This window comes from Pleurodeles waltl, chromosome 11, assembly GCF_031143425.1.
Source record: "Pleurodeles waltl isolate 20211129_DDA chromosome 11, aPleWal1.hap1.20221129, whole genome shotgun sequence".
Taxonomy (NCBI): Eukaryota; Metazoa; Chordata; class Amphibia; order Caudata; family Salamandridae; genus Pleurodeles; species Pleurodeles waltl.
In genome coordinates, this window is record NC_090450.1 from 915,829,776 (window position 1) to 915,848,299 (window position 18,524).

An 18,524-nucleotide genomic window follows, 5' to 3' on the forward strand; every position below is an offset into this window, starting at 1 on the left:
CTCAGTTACATTTTCTCTGAGTAAGTAAGGCCTCTCTGCCATGATGTTGCTCATGATGGTGGCTGTGAAGCTGCAAAGCAGTGCACTCACACTTTGTTTTGCCTCACTGATATCCTTGAGCAAATAGGTTTACAAAACTGACACTGTGGTGTGCGCCTCCTCCAATCATTCCAGTATACAATGGAGTTGTGCCAGCATCATTTCCCCCCAACCTACAGCCGTGGACACGACCCGCCCAGAAGAAGTCGCCCTGATTGGCCATCTGCAAGCCAGAAGGAATAACGTAGTTTGTAATTGCATGTTTTTGCCATCAATGCATCGCTCACAGTTTTGCCTGTACCTGCCAAAATAGCCTGCTGACTGCATGCAACGAAAGCTAAAGGGAGCACGAAGCGGGAGGTCCTGTCACCCGGGCAACACATCTGATCCTCAGTTATCCCCCTGATCCTTATGTCTGCAGGGCTCACAAAGTAATACACACCTATCTATGACCCACCAGCTTTTCTGAATAGTACATAGCGAATGTCTTAAGCACAATGACATCCTCTATACTGCAAATCCACTGTTAAAGAAAGGCACTAACCTTACCGAAATTACATTACCACAGGATGCAGCTCCATCTTCACTGGGAACATTCTGCATTGCCATTCATATCCAGCCTCTCTATAAAGTGAATATACCACGCTGGTAGGCACTGATCCGTATTGCTGCTTTTATCTTGCTGAGAGAGCTATGATTTGATGTTGCATTAGAGCTCTCAGGTTGATTAATGTAGGTTGTTCTTGAGATTGGTGGGAAAAGCATTGCATTTATAACCTTCCTTTCATGCAGTGTTCCGGTAACATATTTTTTTTTTAACAGATTTCAGTGTATTTTGCATCCTCAAGTATAACAGCTCCTCCATCGTTTGCTCCTCTAGAGCAATTCTTTCCAGCAGGGTGTACCACAGGTGATAGTATTAAAAAAATTATGTCTGTCATGTCTAAGATGAGCAAACAGCACCATTCAGTTCGCGCCCCATATGTCCTTTAACGTAGAGAGGCCAGTGAGATCCCATTTCCTAAATGCCTGCAAGGTCGGAACCACCCCTAACCCCATACCCAACTACAGTAGGGTCTCGGGCGTCAATCTCTTTCCCCATGCCGTTTATTTCTAGAGTACTCCAAACCACACACACACCATTCTGGTCGTGACCGGGGCATTTGGGTTAACTTTGCCACCACAGAGGACATAACGATAACCTTTGGCACCCACAGCTTCCCTGTTGTCTCGTTAGGCCGGGCCATTCAGTGCTGCATATGCCCACACGTTCACTCTACGGACCTGGGCGGTCTTGTAATATTTGGGGATATCTGGCAGGGCTATTCAGCTATTGTATGTGGATCGGTGGGGGGTGCGGAGCGCAACCCGTGGTGGTCCGTTCATCCACAGCATGGTCCGAACACCTATAACCATTGAGCTTGGAGAAAAATGCCCCAGCACCAGGTGCGTACTATTCTGCAAAACATATATAAGACTGGGGCGAGCGATCCTCTTAAAGAGTGCCGCTCTGCCCATAAACAAGAGCGGGAGTTCTCTCCGACGGTGATATCCAGCTCCAATCTACGCAGTAACAAGGCCAGGTTATCCTTGTAATGAGTTGGCCCACTCCTCAATATCCATATACCCAGATATCTGAAATGATCTTGCACCACCCTGAGCTGCATGAGGAGAGCCCCCCGAAATTCCTATAATGAAGTTATTTTGTGTTACATACAACCAGTTCTACACTGGCTATTTGAGCACGGTTCTTAACTGACAAGAGCTTCCTTGGAGCTTGGTTTTTGTTAAGGTTTGTAATTCTTAACATTTTATAAGGACAACATTTTTAAATTGCCCTTTAAGTTGGTTTAGAATGTGCTGTGTTGCCTTTTGCTCATAAATGGAGGGGTTCCTATTTCCAGTGCTGCTCTGCCAACTTTAGACACTTGACACTGAAGCACTCCGACTGGGGTGTGTCACGTTTGACCATCTAGTAGTTTTTATGGAGTTTTGAAGGAGCTTTGATCACACAGGCACCGCAAAACCATATATTCCCTTCACAATTGTATCCTTTTCTGACTCCTCATAGCAACACACTCTTCTGGAGAATCTTCCATACCAAAATCTCAAACCTCTTGAACTATTGCCCCATCTTCAGAGATGCCTTCTTAAAGTTCTACTTGAATTTAATAACAATCTGTTCTGAAAGTGTGTGGTTTGTTAAAATGTATAAAACAGCTTTAAGGCCTTTTATTGGCCTTACAGAACTTTGTTCACATTGATTGTCTGTTATGTGGCCTGACAATTCGGGCTGGCCTGTTCCCATGGGGAACAGGGTCAAAACTGATTTCCATATGGCTGAGTCCAAACTGGAATGGCATGGTGAGCAAAAAAGGGATGGATTAAACCCAGATCTGTGACTGGGGGGTGAATGTTTGGTGTCGTCCGCATTCAGTCCATCTGTTCTTTTTGCATTTGTCGCCCTAAGTGGGAAGGGTACGGCCAGATGTGGATCCCGTGCTCGCTATGCAACCAGAGTCAAGCTAGCCTGGCTGAAGAGGGATGATAAACCTGAAACCGGTCCCAGGATGCTTGTTTCTGTTCCAGGGAGGACCTGGCCTGGCAGTTTGGGCTGGACTGTTCCCATGGGGAACAGGGTCAAGACTGATTTGCACATGGCTGGGTCCAAACTGAAATGGCATGGTGAGCAAAATAACTGATGAATTAAACTCAGATCTGTGACTGGGGGGGGGGGGTGAATGCTTGATTTGTTTCACATTCCATCCATCATCTGTTCTTTTGGCATTTGTCTGTTATGTACAGTACCAGATAGACTCAGTGTGACATACGCCACCGCCCTGCCCTGAAAAGCGCTTTGAAACTGCTGCAATTTACAAAACAAATTTGAACAAATAGTATTGTTGGCCCATGTAAGTATTAAAAAATGACCACTTTAATCCCATAAGGTGCACGATTGAGAATCAATGACGCTGGTACACTGGAGTGTGGTCACAATGCTGGGTTTTCAGACTCATAGTTGAGAAATTAATTTTACATAGTGCTGCATCTTTTTGCAGACATAGTTTTAGTTTAATAATGAAATTATTGAAATCCAAATAGCTAAACGTTTTTTTGCAGGAAACTGGTACCCTAGTTTGAAAACTTTCTGTAGTTATCTTATGGAGACTCTGGCATACTGGCGATTGTCCTAAGTAGGCCAATTCCTGGTCGACTAGCTAGTTGCATTTAAAGGCTGTAGGAATTGATTTTTTTAAATTGATTTTAATGTGATTTTTATATGACTCCATAATCCAAATGGATTTCGGAGCACTTTGCAAAGATAACGGTGATACATGTTAGAGTTAATTTTCAGCATGTATGATCACAGGGAGAGGCTCAACTGATGGTTAGTTCAATGTCCTAGCAATCATTTGAAAGACAAGAAAACCGTAACAAGTTTCAGTCTGTGAGACCAGAGTCTATAAAGTGCTATATAAAGGTTAAAGTAATCAAAGTAGCCTGCTCCGACAAACTAATACAGGATAAAGTTGTCTCACTTACATTTTTAATTTGATGCAGGGTGAGATAAGTGTAAATTACTTGATCTGTGAAGCAGTTCAGTGACCTGTGATATAAGGCAGATTAACTAGATAATAAAAAGCAAGCCTGGTGTGAGAAGGTAGCCTCTTTCTAGCCTTGTTACCCCCCACTTTTGGCCTGTTTGTGAGTGTATGTCAGGATGTTTGTCACTGTTTTCACTGTCTCACTGGGATCCTGATGGCTAGGCCCCGGTGCTCATAGTGAAAACACTATGTTTTCAGTATGTTTGTTATGTGTCACTGGGATCCTGCTGGTCAGGACCTCAGTGCTCATAGGTTTGTGGCCTATATGTATGTGTCACTGGGACCCTGTCACACAGGGCCCCAGTGCTCATAGGTGTGCATGTATATGTTCCCTGTGTGGTGCCTAACTGTCTCACTGAGGCTCTGCTAACCAGAACCTCAGTGGTTATGCTCTCTCATTACTTTCAAATTGTCACTAACAGGCTAGTGACCAATTTTACCAATTTACATTGGCTTACTGGAACACCCTTATAATTCCCTAGTATATGGTACTGAGGTACCCAGGGTATTGGGGTTCCAGGAGATCCCTATGGGCTGCAGCATTTCTTTTGCCACCCATAGGGAGCTCTGACAATTCTTACACAGGCCTGCCACTGCAGCCTGAGTGAAATAACGTCCACGTTATTTCACAGCCATTTTACACTGCACTTAAGTAACTTATAAGTCACCTATATGTCTAACCTTTACCTGGTAAAGGTTAGGTGCAAAGTTACTTAGTGTGAGGGCACCCTGGCACTAGCCAAGGTGCCCCCACATTGTTCAGAGCCAATTCACTGAACTTTGTGAGTGCGGGGACACCATTACACGCGTGCACTACATATAGGTCACTACCTATATGTAGCTTCACCATGGTAACTCCGAATATGGCCATGTAACATGTCTATGATCATGGAATTGCCCCCTCTATGCCATCCTGGCATTGTTGGTACAATTCCATGATCCCAGTGGTCTGTAGCACAGACCCTGGTACTGCCAGACTGCCCTTCCTGGGGTTTCACTGCAGCTGCTGCTGCTGCCAACCCCTCAGACAGGCAGCTGCCCTCCTGGGGTCCAGCCAGGCCTGGCCCAGGATGGCAGAACAAAGAACTTCCTCTGAGAGAGGGTGTGACACCCTCTCCCTTTGGAAAATGGTGTGAAGGCAGGGGAGGAGTAGCCTCCCCCAGCCTCTGGAAATGCTTTGTTGGGCACAGATGTGCCCAATTCTGCATAAGCCAGTCTACACCGGTTCAGGGACCCCTTAGCCCCTGCTCTGGCGCGAAACTGGACAAAGGAAAGGGGAGTGACCACTCCCCTGACCTGCACCTCCCCTGGGAGGTGTCCAGAGCTCCTCCAGTGTGCTCCAGACCTCTGCCATCTTGGAAACAGAGGTGCTGCTGGCACACTGGACTGCTCTGAGTGGCCAGTGCCACCAGGTGACGTCAGAGACTCCTTGTGATAGGCTCCTTCAGGTGTTAGTAGCCTTTCCTCTCTCCTAGGTAGCCAAACCCTCTTTTCTGGCTATTTAGGGTCTCTGTCTCTGGGGAAACTTTAGATAACGAATGCATGAGCTCAGCCGAGTTCCTCTGCATCTCCCTCTTCACCTTCTGATAAGGAATCGACCGCTGACCGCGCTGGAAGCCTGCAAACCTGCAACATAGTAGCAAAGACGACTACTGCAACTCTGTAACGCTGATCCTGCCGCCTTCTCGACTGTTTTCCTGCTTGTGCATGCTGTGGGGGTAGTCTGCCTCCTCTCTGCACCAGAAGCTCCGAAGAAATCTCCCGTGGGTCGACGGAATCTTCCCCCTGCAACCGCAGGCACCAAAAAGCTGCATCTCCGGTCCCTTGGGTCTCCTCTCAGCACGACGAGCGAGGTCCCTCGAATCCAGCGACACCGTCCAAGTGACCCCCACGGTCCAGTGACTCTTCAGCCCAAGTTTGGTGGAGGTAAGTCCTTGCCTCACCTCGCTGGGCTGCATTGCTGGGAACCGCGACTTTGCAAGCTTCTCCGGCCCCTGTGCACTTCCGGCGGAAATCCTGTGTGCACAGCCAAGCCTGGGTCCACGGCACTCTAACCTGCATTGCACGACTTTCTAAGTTGGTCTCCGGCGACGTGGGACTCCTTTGTGCAACTTCGGCGAGCACCGTTTCACGCATCCTCGTAGTGCCTGTTTCTGGCACTTCTCCGGGTGCTACCTGCTTCAGTGAGGGCTCTTTGTCTTGCTCGACGTCCCCTCTCTCTCCAGGTCCAATTTGCGACCTCCTGGTCCCTCCTGGGCCCCAGCAGCGTCCAAAAACGCCAAACGCACGATTTGCGTGTAGCAAGGCTTGTTGGCGTCCATCCGGCGGGAAAACACTTCTGCACGACTCTCCAAGGCGGGGGGGATCCATCCTCCAAAGGGGAAGTCTCTAGCCCTTGTCGTTCCTGCAGTATTCACAGTTCTTCAGCCTAGTAAGAGCTTCTTTGCACCAACCGCTGGCATTTCTTGGGCATCTGCCCATCTCCGAGCTGCTTGTGACTTTTGGACTTGGTCCCCTTGTTCCACAGGTACCCTCAGTCAGGAATCCATCGTTGTTGCATTGCTGATTTGTGTTTTCCTTGCATTTTCCCTCTAACACGACTATTTTGTCCTTAGGGGAACTTTGGTGCACTTTGCACTCACTTTTCAGGGTCTTGGGGAGGGTTATTTTGCTAACTCTCACTATTTTCTAATAGTCCCAGCGACCCTCTACAAGGTCACATAGGTTTGGGGTCCATTCGTGGTTCGCATTCCACTTCTGGAGTATATGGTTTGTGTTGCCCCTATCCCTATGTTTCCCCATTGCATCCTATTGTAACTATACATTGTTTGCACTGTTTTCTAAGACTATACTGCATATTTTTGCTATTGTGTATATATATCTTGTGTATATTTCCTATCCTCTCACTGAGGGTACACTCTGAGATACTTTGGCATATTGTCATAAAAATAAAGTACCTTTATTTTTAGTATAACTGTGTATTGTGTTTTCTTATGATATTGTGCATATGACACTAAGTGGTACTGTAGTAGCTTCACACGTCTCCTAGTTCAGCCTAAGCTGCTCTGCTAAGCTACCATTATCTATCAGCCTAAGCTGCTAGACACCCTATACACTAATAAGGGATAACTGGGCCTGGTGCAAGGTGCAAGTACCCCTTGGTACTCACTACAAGCCAGTCCAGCCTCCTACATTGGTTGTGCAGCGGTGGGATAAGTGCTTTGAGACTACTTACCACTCTTGTCATTGTACTTTTCATAAGAGAAAAATATACAAAACAAGGTCAGTGTATATACACATAGCCAAAAAGTTTTGCATTTCCTCTTTTCACTCTTTTCTAAGTGCTGAAAAGTACTTCTAAACTTTCAAAAAGTTCTTAAAAGTTTAAAAAGTTTTTTCTGTCTTTCCAAAAAGTTCTGAAAACTTTTTTCTCTTTGTCTATCACTTTAACTCTCTCTAAAAATGTCTGGCACAGGCCAAAAAGTTGAACTGTCCAAACTTGCATATGATCACCTTAGCTGGAAAGGAGCAAGGAGTCTCTGCATAGAGAGAGGTTTGAGTGTAGGGAAGAATCCTTCTTTAGAACTGTTAATTAATATGCTTAGAGTACAGGATAAGGCCATAAGTGCCCAATCTGTAGAAAAAGTAGCTAATGGTTCTCAATCTGATCCAGGGACTCCCCCAGGAAAAGGTTCAGGAAAGAAACTTCTCAGCCTGCCCATTACTAGACAGTCTAGCATAGTTGGTACAGAGGTTGAATCACATCATACTGATGATGTGCTCTCACATTATACTGGTAGCCAAGCTGTTAGGGTGCCCCTTGTAAGGGACAGGTCTCCTTCTGTTCATTCCCATCATACCTCTGTATCTAGAAATGTCCCTCCCACCCACCCTGATGACAGATTGTTAGAAAGGGAGCTCAATAGATTGAGAGTGGAACAAACCAGACTGAAGCTCAAGAAGCAACAGCTGGATTTGGATAGACAGTCTTTAGAAATAGAGAGGGAAAGACAGAAAATGGGTTTAGATACCCATGGTGGCAGCAGCAGTATTCCCCATAGTCATCCTGCAAAAGAGCATGATTCCAGGAATCTGCATAAGATAGTTCCCCCTTACAAGGAGGGGGATGACATTAACAAGTGGTTTGCTGCACTTGAGAGGGCCTGTGTTGTACAGGATGTCCCTCAAAAGCAGTGGGCTGCTATCCTATGGCTATCATTTACTGGAAAAGGTAGGGATAGGCTCCTTATTGTAAAAGAAAATGATGCTAACAATTTCCAAGTTCTTAAGAATGCACTCCTGGATGGTTATGGCTTAACCACTGAACAGTACAGGATAAAGTTCAGAGATGCCAAAAAGGAGTCTTCACAAGACTGGGTTGATTTCATTGACCAGGCAGTGAAGGCCTTGGAGGGGTGGTTACATGGCAGTAAAGTTACTGATTATGACAGCCTGTATAACTTGATCCTGAGAGAGCATATTCTTAATAATTGTGTGTCTGATTTGTTGCACCAGTACCTGGTAGACTCTGATCTGACCTCTCCCCAAGAATTGGGAAAGAAGGCAGACAAATGGGTCAGAACAAGGGTGAACAGAAAAGTTCATACAGGGGGTGACAAAGATGGCAATAAGAAGAAAGATGGTGAAAAATCTCAAGATAAGCATGGGGATAAGGGTAAAGCCAAAGATCCCACTTCAAATCTTAAACACTCTTCAGAGGGTGGGGATAAAACAAATTCTTCCTCTTCTTCCCAACCTGCACACATTAAAAAGCCTTGGTGCTTTGTGTGTAAAAACAGAGGCCATAGGCCAGGGGATAAGTCCTGTCCAGGTAAACCCCCTGAGCCTACCACCACTAATACATCAAGCTCTAGTGCCCCTAGCAGTAGTGGTACTAGTGGTGGGACTGCTGGCAACAGTCAAGCAAAGGGTGTAGTTGGGTTCACTTATGGGTCCATAGTGGAAACTGATGTCATCAGTCCCAAGACAGTTTCTGTCACACCTAGTGGCATTGGCCTTGCCACACTGGCTGCTTGTCCCCTTACAATGGATAAGTACAGGCAGACAGTTTCAATAAATGGTGTTGAGGCCTTGGCCTACAGGGACACAGGTGCCAGTTTCACTTTGGTGACTGAAAACCTAGTGCCTCCTGAACAACACATCATTGGACAACAGTATAAGATTATTGATGTCCATAACTCCACTAAGTTTCTTCCCTTAGCTATAATTCAGTTTAGTTGGGGTGGAGTTACTGGCCCTAAGCAGGTGGTGGTATCACCTAGCTTACCTGTAGACTGTCTCTTAGGTAATGACCTAGAGGCCTCAGGTTGGGCTGATGTAGAGTTTTATGCCCATGCAGCCATGCTGGGCATCCCTGAGGAATTGTTCCCTCTCATTTCAAGTGAAATGAAAAAGCAAAGGAGAGAAGGCCTGAAAACTCAGGATCCCTCTCCATCAACAGGTAAAAAGGGTATCACAGTATCCCCTAACCACCCTACCATTCAGGATACTATTCCTGTGGTGGGAGAAACCTCTCCTGGGGTGGCACCTGTTCCAAGGGAATCATCAGCTGGCAAAGCTGGACTCCCTGAGGTGGAAGTACCTCTCTGTGGGATAACTAACATTGGTGAGAAAAACAGCACCATTTTAGTTAACATGGAGCATCCCTCCAACCCTCCCAGAGAAACTTTAGTGCAGAAACCCTGCACTACCTCACAACACTTAGGACAGCATCCCTGCCCTAGTGTGGAGCTCATAGGACAGCATCCCTGCCCTGCTCCAACTCAAGAGAAACAGCATCCCTGTTCTCTCTTCCAGCCAGATGGACAAAGTTTTTGCCCAGCTATGGCTTTTCTGAGACAGCATACCTGTCTGGCATTTCCATCACTACACATAGGTTCAGTGGACAATTCCCACTGCTCTAAACTAAAACTTACTGATAGAAACTCTGAAAATACATCTTCACATTGTTGCTTAGCTAAAAAACTTCAAACAGGGTGGTTTACATCCCCACAGGGAAGTAACCATATAGTGGATGATAAAGGGAGTAACCAGTCTTTTGCAGAGCTACTCTCTACTTATCACCACTTAGACAATAAAGTCTCAACTGGCCAAGGTTAGCCTTATTGTCCTTCGTTTGGGGGGGGGTTGTGTGAGAAGGTAGCCTCTTTCTAGCCTTGTTACCCCCACTTTTGGCCTGTTTGTGAGTGTATGTCAGGATGTTTGTCACTGTTTTCACTGTCTCACTGGGATCCTGATGGCTAGGCCCCGGTGCTCATAGTGAAAACACTATGTTTTCAGTATGTTTGTTATGTGTCACTGGGATCCTGCTGGTCAGGACCTCAGTGCTCATAGGTTTGTGGCCTATATGTATGTGTCACTGGGACCCTGTCACACAGGGCCCCAGTGCTCATAGGTGTGCATGTATATGTTCCCTGTGTGGTGCCTAACTGTCTCACTGAGGCTCTGCTAACCAGAACCTCAGTGGTTATGCTCTCTCATTACTTTCAAATTGTCACTAACAGGCTAGTGACCAATTTTACCAATTTACATTGGCTTACTGGAACACCCTTATAATTCCCTAGTATATGGTACTGAGGTACCCAGGGTATTGGGGTTCCAGGAGATCCCTATGGGCTGCAGCATTTCTTTTGCCACCCATAGGGAGCTCTGACAATTCTTACACAGGCCTGCCACTGCAGCCTGAGTGAAATAACGTCCACGTTATTTCACAGCCATTTTACACTGCACTTAAGTAACTTATAAGTCACCTATATGTCTAACCTTTACCTGGTAAAGGTTAGGTGCAAAGTTACTTAGTGTGAGGGCACCCTGGCACTAGCCAAGGTGCCCCCACATTGTTCAGAGCCAATTCACTGAACTTTGTGAGTGCGGGGACACCATTACACGCGTGCACTACATATAGGTCACTACCTATATGTAGCTTCACCATGGTAACTCCGAATATGGCCATGTAACATGTCTATGATCATGGAATTGCCCCCTCTATGCCATCCTGGCATTGTTGGTACAATTCCATGATCCCAGTGGTCTGTAGCACAGACCCTGGTACTGCCAGACTGCCCTTCCTGGGGTTTCACTGCAGCTGCTGCTGCTGCCAACCCCTCAGACAGGCAGCTGCCCTCCTGGGGTCCAGCCAGGCCTGGCCCAGGATGGCAGAACAAAGAACTTCCTCTGAGAGAGGGTGTGACACCCTCTCCCTTTGGAAAATGGTGTGAAGGCAGGGGAGGAGTAGCCTCCCCCAGCCTCTGGAAATGCTTTGTTGGGCACAGATGTGCCCAATTCTGCATAAGCCAGTCTACACCGGTTCAGGGACCCCTTAGCCCCTGCTCTGGCGCGAAACTGGACAAAGGAAAGGGGAGTGACCACTCCCCTGACCTGCACCTCCCCTGGGAGGTGTCCAGAGCTCCTCCAGTGTGCTCCAGACCTCTGCCATCTTGGAAACAGAGGTGCTGCTGGCACACTGGACTGCTCTGAGTGGCCAGTGCCACCAGGTGACGTCAGAGACTCCTTGTGATAGGCTCCTTCAGGTGTTAGTAGCCTTTCCTCTCTCCTAGGTAGCCAAACCCTCTTTTCTGGCTATTTAGGGTCTCTGTCTCTGGGGAAACTTTAGATAACGAATGCATGAGCTCAGCCGAGTTCCTCTGCATCTCCCTCTTCACCTTCTGATAAGGAATCGACCGCTGACCGCGCTGGAAGCCTGCAAACCTGCAACATAGTAGCAAAGACGACTACTGCAACTCTGTAACGCTGATCCTGCCGCCTTCTCGACTGTTTTCCTGCTTGTGCATGCTGTGGGGGTAGTCTGCCTCCTCTCTGCACCAGAAGCTCCGAAGAAATCTCCCGTGGGTCGACGGAATCTTCCCCCTGCAACCGCAGGCACCAAAAAGCTGCATCTCCGGTCCCTTGGGTCTCCTCTCAGCACGACGAGCGAGGTCCCTCGAATCCAGCGACACCGTCCAAGTGACCCCCACGGTCCAGTGACTCTTCAGCCCAAGTTTGGTGGAGGTAAGTCCTTGCCTCACCTCGCTGGGCTGCATTGCTGGGAACCGCGACTTTGCAAGCTTCTCCGGCCCCTGTGCACTTCCGGCGGAAATCCTGTGTGCACAGCCAAGCCTGGGTCCACGGCACTCTAACCTGCATTGCACGACTTTCTAAGTTGGTCTCCGGCGACGTGGGACTCCTTTGTGCAACTTCGGCGAGCACCGTTTCACGCATCCTCGTAGTGCCTGTTTCTGGCACTTCTCCGGGTGCTACCTGCTTCAGTGAGGGCTCTTTGTCTTGCTCGACGTCCCCTCTCTCTCCAGGTCCAATTTGCGACCTCCTGGTCCCTCCTGGGCCCCAGCAGCGTCCAAAAACTCCAAACGCACGATTTGCGTGTAGCAAGGCTTGTTGGCGTCCATCCGGCGGGAAAACACTTCTGCACGACTCTCCAAGGCGGGGGGGATCCATCCTCCAAAGGGGAAGTCTCTAGCCCTTGTCGTTCCTGCAGTATTCACAGTTCTTCAGCCTAGTAAGAGCTTCTTTGCACCAACCGCTGGCATTTCTTGGGCATCTGCCCATCTCCGAGCTGCTTGTGACTTTTGGACTTGGTCCCCTTGTTCCACAGGTACCCTCAGTCAGGAATCCATCGTTGTTGCATTGCTGATTTGTGTTTTCCTTGCATTTTCCCTCTAACACGACTATTTTGTCCTTATGGGAACTTTGGTGCACTTTGCACTCACTTTTCAGGGTCTTGGGGAGGGTTATTTTGCTAACTCTCACTATTTTCTAATAGTCCCAGCGACCCTCTACAAGGTCACATAGGTTTGGGGTCCATTCGTGGTTCGCATTCCACTTCTGGAGTATATGGTTTGTGTTGCCCCTATCCCTATGTTTCCCCATTGCATCCTATTGTAACTATACATTGTTTGCACTGTTTTCTAAGACTATACTGCATATTTTTGCTATTGTGTATATATATCTTGTGTATATTTCCTATCCTCTCACTGAGGGTACACTCTGAGATACTTTGGCATATTGTCATAAAAATAAAGTACCTTTATTTTTAGTATAACTGTGTATTGTGTTTTCTTATGATATTGTGCATATGACACTAAGTGGTACTGTAGTAGCTTCACACGTCTCCTAGTTCAGCCTAAGCTGCTCTGCTAAGCTACCATTATCTATCAGCCTAAGCTGCTAGACACCCTATACACTAATAAGGGATAACTGGGCCTGGTGCAAGGTGCAAGTACCCCTTGGTACTCACTACAAGCCAGTCCAGCCTCCTACACCTGGCTAGTTAGTTAGTTAATAGTAAGATTTGTAATATTTTTTAACAATGGTTTACGAACAAGCATTGGTAAAGCCAGTAAGTCTTGCCTTTGCAATGTGCGTGCAATGCTATTGATGCTTAGTTGTAAAGATTTTTTTTTTAAGTGGGGAAAAATCATATTACTAAAGGAAAAGCAAACCAATATCTTAAAGTATTTTCAAAATGGCCTTTGAATTTAATATTCTCAATCTTTATAAATGTATTTTTCATTTTAAAATATTTTCACACAGTAAATTCTGAACACAGTAAAAAAGAGTGAGTGTCAGATTTTGTTAATTCCTAATTTACTTTTCCACAGGACTCTGAACTGAAACAAATGCTCCAGCCCTTTGGTGCTTTGCAGTAGCCCAGGTAACACATGTATGGGTCTACGGGAGAAGAGAGCTCTTTTTTTGAGTCATACTAAATACACCATAAGCCTCAAATGCCAGCTGACTGAGTGCATCAGCCCAGCCCTTTAATCAGTGCAATGAATGCTGCTTTTGTGTGCCAAGACCTGAGCTTTCATACAACATGTGTAACACAACATATAAAACAAAATCAACCCAATAGTTTGCTCTGAAGTCAAACCACTGCAAAAATATACCTGTTGCTGTGCTTTGCAGAATAAACTTGGTGGAAGGGACAACACTGATATCGCAGGGGTAGGAGTGAGGGTGATACTTGCATATGGGGAGGGAGCAAACAACTTGCACTCCCATGGAGTGCTCAAAGAAGAAGAAAAAGTATCCCCCTGATGTGAGTCGTGGAGAGTTCCAAGTAATCCATTCATAAAAATGATAAAGAAGCTGTGCTCTAGGGATGAGACTAACACAAGAAGAGGAAGGAAAATCAGTGAAAACTAAGAAAGCAATAAAGATTGGCAAGAAAGCCAAGGAATGAAAAGCAAAGCCACTCTAAATATTAGAATTGTACACAACAGGTTTTTGTCAAGACAGTTAAAAAGTATCTGTCTCCGAGACAAAAAATGCATGACCAGTTAATTTATCACAAGGTGGTTAACAGCGGCTGCACCAACATGTGGCAGTGCCTAGTAAAGGGAAACTGCCTTTCTTCTACTCTGGGCCTGATCACAAGCCCCATGGTACAGTGGAATAAAATTACTGGGCCCATATCTTATTCTTCGGTGGGTAGAACATGCAGACCTGGATTTACTGGGCCAGAACATGTGGGTTCCCATCCTCTGCTGAGTAACAAGCTCTTTCCGCTTCAGTATGTCACCTTTTGTGAGCCTCCGGTAAAGAGGGCCTGTGGGTAGAGGCTGAGTTAATTGGTGTCCCTGGGTGAGGAGGCTGGTGGCTGGCAGTGGGAAGTCTTCTATCCTACCCCGGTGCTGAAGGAAGAGGTCGGGGAGGTTACGCGCTGCACTTGTGCAAGAAACCCATGCCTGGACCTCCAGGCTATTTTACCAAGCTCCATTTCTGCCTGGTAAAATTAGGGCTGGACTTCTCACACCCTGTAATCCCAGGCGTGAAAATCTGGAACCCTTGTGATTGGGCAGAATGGGTCCCTTTAGGGCTACTGCTCCGCTCGACCTCTAATTGGAGCCTTGGGTGACCTATGATTACAGGTTGCGCTCCCATTAGCCAGGCTCTGGAAAGCCTCTGATGCTGCGTACGCTAGGTGACCTATGAACAGCCTGTGGCGCCGAATCTGTCATTGTGTCATCAGCTGTACTCCATGGGTTGTTTGTGATCAGTGCTGACGGCTCTTGCTGCGAGTTTAATTTTTTTGTACATAGTAGCTTTGTATTTTCGCTTTGTTTTCCTCCAACCCCGTTTTGGGCAGAGAGGTAGCAAGCTCTGAGCCAGAAGGTGGGGGGTATTTAGTTATTATTAGGGGAGGTGTTAGGTGAGTGAATGTTAATTTTAAGGGAATAAACTTTGAGCAGACCTGGTTACTGACATCTTTCCTAGATCTTTTTCTGAATATTTTGGGAATAAACGAAAGGTCTGTGAACAGGGTACATACAGTGTGTCTAAAGTCGATAAAAAGAGAATGGGATAGAGACAGTAACTTGCTGCATGTAATGTTAACCAAAGGAACTTCCTGCTGTGCCTAGTCACATAGAGCTCTGCTATTTGGACAACAATTTATATGTCCTGATCTTGGCACATTGACAAAGGGATCACTGAGGGATAGACCGGTGAGGTAAGACTTGAGCAGTGCTTGGTCGGAGATTATAAAGGTTATTTAACAACTGTGTTCACTAATGTCACGTTACATATATTCTTCATAATTGGGACAGGGCATAATTACAAATCCATCTTCTATCGATCTCAAATGTTTGCCTACTCCTTATGTTCTTTTAGCTGAACCTGGAGGAAGGGTAAGACTTCTGGGTGTGTTTATTGCGCCCGCCTTGAAAGCAGCATCTCTTTGCTGAGCCCAGCCCGAGTGCCCAGGTTTTCGAAAACTGACTTTCCAAGTCATTTTTGCACAAATGTTTATTTTCTTGGGATCTCGGTAGTTTAGTGGATGATTTATCAGTGCAGATATGCCTATTTTTCAGAATTCTGACATCAGGCCTAATGCTGGCCAGAAGAGGAATAATTTCTGCTCGTCAAAGGTGTAAAACCGCAGACTGAAAGGTGTGTTTCCCAAGTGACACTGCGGTGAAGCATGTAACTTGCAGGTCAGTTTAACCTGGTGATTGAAATGTAGTTTCAGACTCCAATTCACAAGGCGGGAGATGGCTTTGTGTGTCTTTCTTTGGGCGAAACAGGGTTCCAGAAATAGGGATGGGTGGAAGAGGGACAGTTTGCTGTAGAGTATTTTTCTGTTAAGTCATATATTCACATACACTCTTACAGTTTATGGCAGGTATATTTTATTATTTTCACAACATAACTCGTCCTTCAAATATTTGATCATGTTCATTACAAGTTTTACTCTCCTCTTGGTTCACAATTGTTGTCGAACTGCGGTGTCGATATTGGTCATGCTCTGGAAATAAGTAACCCAAACAGATTCGGATCTTTCACTTGGTTACTTGCCCTTATAGTTGTGATTAACGCCCAAATTAACTACGTACAGCGAAGATTTTGTAATTGTGTTCATATTTTTATAGTAATTCATTCCTTACGAAGTACCAGGTTAGAATGGAATAATCGGTCCCATATTAGCCATAGTGTACAAATGCGTCGTTTCTGTGCACGTTTTCTCGTGGTAGCACAGATAGACCCAAAACGGGGGACTCCATTCTACTCTGCCAACGTGCCCGAGGAGTCATGAGTAGCCAGGACCACTGGAATTGTGCCAGGATCACTAAATTATGTGACAAGAAAAGGCAAATTATGCAGCACAATGAGACACAGTTTATGATAGTATTACTCGATTATTTTGTCATTGGCACACGTTAATACTATCCGTGCAAACGTTTCACCTCTTTAATACCAGTCGAACACCCAAGCACAGCAGTAACCAACTGAAAGGTCAACCAACCTATCTTAAGGGCCTTCCAATTGACAGAAACACATCACCACGTTTAGTAACTGTGTTCATGCGTTTGAACTAGAAATATTATTTTGTTGTTAAAATCTGCAGGTTATGCATCAGGCGATCTTTTATTAGGCAAATGCAAGAAATCCATAATTATGCAGAAAGCGGGAATTGCAAAGGCCACAGAATCTCATTATTCCATTGGCCCTGTTTATAGGGATTGCGGATGGCGAGTTGTTTTTATATTAAGCGCTCGTTCTAGCGTCAGATCTCTGGTACCATTAACAACAATGTATTGGTAAACCCATATGTCAGCTCATGGATTAGAGTTCTCTTTGGAAATATCATATCCAGCCAAAAACAGTAGATCCCATACAGTTTATTGTAAGGTGCATCAATGGAACACGCAGTATCAGTATGACGTACAAAGATGAAGCTGACACGTGTTTCGCTCCCTAGTGGTACGTAAACGTGGGGCTTTCTCAAGGCTATTCCAATATGCTTAAGATGAGTTATTATATCGCTCCATTAGCATGTTGGAATGATTTAGGAAACGGGTCACTTAAAAGGTACCATTTTTCAGACAGTCTCGGGATAAATCTTTATTCAACATTAGTGGTCCCTAAGAGAACTCTGTTGTGCAGATATGGATTAATGAGCTGACATATGGGTTTACCAATACTTTGTTGTTAATACGTACCTCAGAGGCTAATATTAGGGGTTCACACCTCCTTGGTAACCCATACCCCTTTTAAAAGCAACATACGGACATTTAGAAAGAGTGTGTTGGACCCTTTCTGGAGTGCATACATAGATCTCTGGTACCATGGCTGTAAGACACATACTCTTTTATCTTTATGGGATACCCTGTATATTTTCTTGTGCAGGAGTCCAGTGGCTTGGGTTCTGTCCCCACCCTTCTGCGTCAGACAGATTTAACTAGTTGTTGAGGAGGCCTGATTGTTTCCTGTACATTCCATATACTTAGTGTGATTTTGGTCGCCCCTTTGTTCTCAATAGGATGGTGTTGTCAGTTTCACTGCCCTGCTTGAAATTCGAGGACTTTCTGTTCTTCTGTGTGTCTTGCCCGGAGCATTTAGGTTTTACAGAGTTCTGAGTGGATAATCTGCTGACCATATGTTGTATGTTTAAGTATAGTGGAAGGTTGAGGGGTGGAATGTAGAATGTGGGGAGATGGAACCTGGGGGTTGGAGGTTGAGGCATTCTGATATGGGAGACGGTTGAGAAAGGATGTGTGCTGAGAACAGTACCTGCTCCCCTTGAACCTATTCCCTGGCCGAATTGTCCGTGGCAGAAGTTAGGTTTTGATGTTTCTGGCCCATTTTTTTCTCTTCCAACAGATACACGTTATGCTTTGGTGTTAATTGACTATTTTTCCAAATGGCCAGAGGTGAAGTTGGTTGCTCAGGTGACATCTGCAACTATTATTGAGTTTTTCAAGGAGGTGTTTTCTAGGGAAGGATATCCGGAGGTGTTGATTTCGGATAATGGCGTCCAACTGACTTCTGGTGAAATGCAAAGTTTTTTTAAATATAGTAATATCAAACATGTTACTACACCTCTGTATGATCCTCAAGGGAATGGTCAAGTAGAGAGATTCAATCGAGTTCTTAAGGATAGTATTTGCGGGGCAAGAGGATTTGGGGGAATGTGGAAAGAGAAATTAAGGGAGAAGTTGTGGTATTATCGCATTATCCCGCAAAGTACCACGGAAGTGAGTCCATTCAAATTACTGAAAGGAAGACATCCTGTGTCTAAATTGTGTCCGTGGTGGTTTAAGAAGAAACTGAGTAAGGACTGGGAGGATATCTCAGTGGAGGAAGTTAGAGAAAGGGTGAGGGGGAAACAAGAGAAATTTAAGAAGAGATATGATGACAAGTGGAAGGTGAGGGAACCTAGTTTTTCGGTTGGTGATTGGGTAAAGGTGCGTGAGCCAGGTTTTGTGAGGAAAGGTGCATCTAAGTTTGGCAGGGCTTTGAAGGTTGTAAAAGTGTTAAAAAAAAGTGTTGTTACACAGGATGGTAAAGTGTGGAATGTGAGCAGATTGGCAAAATGTGCTGGTAATTTTGAGTATCATGACG

General features: G+C 45.7%; 1 protein-coding gene across 1 annotated transcript in view; it reads left to right on the forward strand.

Moving 5' to 3' along the window:
- The window catches only part of LOC138266284 (calcium release-activated calcium channel protein 1), a 117,133-nt gene that overhangs the window by 16,212 nt on the left and 82,397 nt on the right, over nt 1-18,524 (forward strand). The gene's annotated exons all lie outside the window — the stretch shown is intronic.